Consider the following 4,704-nt stretch of genomic DNA (forward strand, 5'->3'; position numbering starts at 1 on the left):
AAAAAAAAAAAAAAAAAAAAAAAAAAAAAAAAAAAAAAAAAGAAATAGTAGAAAAACAGTGAAACTAAGAGTTGGTTTTTAAAAAAGATAAAAATTGGCAGGCTCTTAGCTAGTCAAAAAAAAAAAAAAGACAAAATCAAATTAATGAAAGAGAAGACGTTGCAATTGATGTCACAGAAATAAAAAGGATCATGAGACTTCTATGAACAATAATATACCACCAAACTTGATAACTCATAAGAAATGAGTAAATTACTAGAAACATACAACTAATCAAGAATGAATCATGAGGAAATAAAGACTGATTAGATCTAACTAGTGAGGAGATTAAATCAGTAATCAGAAACTTCCCAACAGACAAAAATCCCAGGGCCAGATAGTTTTATTGAATTCTACCAAACATGTAAAGAATGAATGCCAAATAATTGAAGAAGAGGAAGCACTTCCAAATGAGGCCAGCATTACCTTGATATCAAAGCCAGAGGAAGACCCACAAGAAGGAAAATTACGGGCTAGTATCCTTGATGAAGATAGGTGCAAAGAATCCTCCACAAAATACTAGCAAACCAAATTCAATAGCATGTTAAAAGGATTATACATTGGGGTGCCTGACTCTTGATTTCGACTTAGGTCATGATCTCCTGGTTTGTTGGTTCGAGACTCATGTTGGGCTAATGCTTGGGATTCTCCTTCTCTCCCTAGCTCTCTTCCCCTCCCTCCTCTCTCTAAATAGATAGATAGATAGATAGATAGATAGATAGATAGATAGATAAAACAAACACCACAACCAAGTGGGATTTATTCCTGGAATACAAGGATAGTTCAACATATGCAAATCGATAAATGTAATAAATTCACCACGTTAATAGAATGAAGGATAACAATCACGTGATGATTTCCATAGATGCAGAAAAAAAACATTCAACGGTCAAAAATTAAGTATACTTCATGATAAAAATCTCTCAACAAATTAGGTATAGAAGGAATTTGCCTCCGCATAATAAAGGTCATATATGAAAAGCCCACAGCTAATTATACTCAGTGGCGAAAAGCTGACAGCCTTTCTTCTAAGCTCAGGAACAAGACAAGGATGCCTGCTGGTTCACAAACTCCTCAGGAGCTTCCCAGTTGTAATCTGAAACTGCCTCTCCCCCCCCCCCCCGCCCCCCCCCCCCCCCCCGCCCTTGCACACCACACATAGAGGACAGGAAAAGACTGAAGAAAGAGGCAGGCCACTCCAGATCGGTGGGTAGCAGGGTTAATAAGCAAGAGAACTTACATCTGAAGCTTGTTTTGGATGGCAGCAAGAAAAGTTGATCTCTATTCCTGTCCACTGAATCTTCAAAGTTTATATAAAGGCCTTACTTAACTGGGTCCAGTCACATATACTGACCAGATAGTCTTGACTTCACATCACTATCAGGAAGCTATGTCTTTGGGACACGCTCAGGGAGCAGAATCCATATTCCGTGGACAGAGCAGAGGGTGAGAAGCCTCTGATTGCCAGGTCTAGCTCATGGATCAACTGGCTGTTATGTCTTCTTGATGACCTACCCCGAAACTTCACCCCTTGTGATTGGCTTTTGCAAACCCACATGCCCTCCTTTTCTGCAGTGGGCCCTGAGAAGTTGGCAAGATGTTTCAAGACATTGGAGGTGGCTATCTGGCTGCATTAGAGACAGATGCCACAGCAACAATACAGGCACATGTAAGAGAAAATACAGAATAAGACAATAATTTTCAAAGTCAGTGACAATTTTTTTCACCAGAAACCCAGTGATCTGACTGATTTATTAAGTTCCCTAAGCTAGAGGATCAGATCACAGAGGGCATTTATTTGTGTCCTCATGGGATTTAAATAAAGATGACACGTTAGCAGACTCATCAGGTATGGGCACACAACATTTTGTTTGGATAATGGCACACGTGCCTCTCGTGAGACAGCAATAATCTCCAAGTCTGTTTTGGAGGACAGCTTTTTTCATTAGAGACATTTCAGTGTTCAGTAAGGACAGGCTTTGTTGGCTGTCATCAAGTCTTGTTGGGTGAATTTAGAAAGAGCTTCTTTCTATATGTGCCATAACATCCTTCAGGTCAATGGAAGGAACAAAGATGGTGGCCAAATGATCCTAACGATGGGAAACAAAACGTGCCTACCTGGCAGTGAGGAGAGGGAGTTTGGCGGTTTTAGGAAATTGACCTAGTTGTTCATACCATACATGTTGGCTGGGGGAGATAGTACTGTCAGGTGTGAGGAGATGGACTGGGGGTGGGATATACCAGACCAGGACCCCCACCTTCTCTGCTCTTTCAATGGTGCATGTTCCATTCTAGGAGGAGTGTATTTCAGCAGGTCCAACTTGCAACAGGACAATAGGATCCCAAGGGAGATTGAGTAACTTCTCTTTACCCAAGTGTGTGAAGTTATCCGTTCCAGTGGGACGTCCCATTGCAAATTTTAGTAGATAATGCTTTTGACAGTTGTGATGTGGCAGCATAGCATGTTGATCCATGGTGAGAGCCAGGGAAATGACTGTTTCCCATGATTTTCATGCCTTTACGATATTGGGTACATTGGCAGGAGTCCCCAATCTAGCATATGGGACAACAGGCCCTAATGTTGATCATTCAGATGATTAAGCCTGGAACAGTACTTTAGGTCATCTGTCCAAGGTAATTACTTGTTAGTGTTTAATCCACTGCTTTAATATTCTATTTTTTTCTTTTTACCAACCCTATTTGTGGGGAGATGGAACTTCTGTTTAATGTCATATTTTTTTGCCCAGTCTGATACTTGATGACTTTTGAAATATGACTCCTGATCACTGTCTAGTTGATGAGGGTATCCATACATGGTACTCAGCTTCTCTAAACCTCTAGTGATGGAAGCCTGGTTTTCATGGTGACTGGGAAAACCTTGGGTTAGGCCAGATGTGGTATCAACACAAACCAAGATGTATTTAGAATCCTCACTCAGAGGGAGGGAGCCCATATAATCCATTTACCAATCCCTCACCGGCTGGGAAATCTGGTGGATGGCCCCAGAATCTTTTAGCACTTGCCTTGGGTGTTGTTTAGAACACACAGGACATGCTGCTACCACGTTAACCAAGTCACCATACTTCAAGGGCAATTCATCATCCTTGGCAGTATGTCATTCTACCTGAGCCCTGAGGTGGCCACTCTTTCTATGCATCCGATCTGCTGTAACTTCTGAAGAGTCATTTGCTAGGGCTTGTACCCGCACTAGGGCATCAGCTTCTTGATTGCCAGGTAGTGTCAGTGCCTTATGAGCTGGAACATGGAAGACAGTGAGGACCAGGCTCTTGCAGGTGGACCCAAATGCCACCCCACACAAGCTGTTGCTCTATGGGGATATATTAGATTTCTGTTCCTTTCCAGAGCCAGGAACAGAATTCTAGGGGCACTCTGCCTTTCTTTTGTCTCTGTCACAGCGCCTGACCCATACCTCCCAGAATCACAGACACATGTAACTCTAATGGTAGCCCTGCTTGGGAGATGCCCAGGGCTTTAATTGACTATACTAGTATTTTTGTCTTCTCAAAGGCGGTTTGCTGCTCTGATCCCCACCCCCACATGTGCTCTTTCTTTTCCAGGTAATACAAGGGACAGATACTGTGTCAGATCATGAATAAAATTCTTCCAACCCCCAAAATCTTTACAAAAACTTACACCTTTTTCATAATTTTAGGGGTTGGATAGGCTTGCACCTTACCAATCACAGCTTCTGGGACAATCCAAAAATTACTGAACCAAATGACTCACAAAACCTTATGAGCCTTGAGTTTTCTGGGGGTTCACTGCCCATCCTATCTCTTGTAGCTGCTCTAGCAAAGCCTGTAGGGTGTCCCACAGCGGAGGCAAATCTTCACATGTTAGCATTATATCATCAAAGTAATGGCCCATTTTACTGATGTGGGCTAAAGGAGAATGAGGACAGGTGTCAAACGACCATCCCATGAGATATGGTGGGGCCATGTGAGTAGCTTTGGGGAGAAGCACTTGAAAGGTTTATTATGTGTCCCTCCTACATGAATGCAAATTGATCTTAGTTATTAAAATAAAAGTCTTTTCCATAAATCTCCTCACAGATGAAGCACTTTTACAAGAACACTTTTTTTTTTTTTAGGTCAAAGCATCAGAGTAAAACAATAACTGTAAATCACAAAGACTTAAGAAATGACTATGGTTAAAGATCTGATGAGAATTCATTTTAATGTAATTGACAAGGGATTTTGGTTATTGCTATGGCAGACATTTTAAAATTATGACTGAGAACATTGTACCAGGACATATCAGATTTTTAGGAATTTCATACAAATAAACTTTAGCATCACTTATTTGACAGCACTTTCCATGAGATTTAATGAATACAAAGTCACATAGTTATATAAAAAAAACTTAGCTCCTTTAATAGAGAAGACACCATTTTCTTAAAAATTCAAGGCTTGATAAAAGGCAAAACAGATTTTTTTTTCTTGGCAGATTACATTAAGGGTAAAAATGACTTTTACAATTTCTTATTAAGAGCAGACCAATAATCTAAGAAACCTTTGTCCTTTTAGTGGAGACAAAACCAAATTCTAATTTTGCACTAGTGTACTTTTAGTATTAATTTTTTTTTCTTTTTAACCTTGCGGGCAGTGTTTTGGTTATTTCCTGGGGTTTTACATTTCAAAGATA

The sequence above is a fragment of the Herpailurus yagouaroundi genome, unplaced genomic scaffold, assembly GCF_014898765.1.
Source record: "Herpailurus yagouaroundi ecotype Mexico unplaced genomic scaffold, PumYag 142, whole genome shotgun sequence".
NCBI classification, from domain to species: domain Eukaryota; kingdom Metazoa; phylum Chordata; class Mammalia; order Carnivora; family Felidae; genus Herpailurus; species Herpailurus yagouaroundi.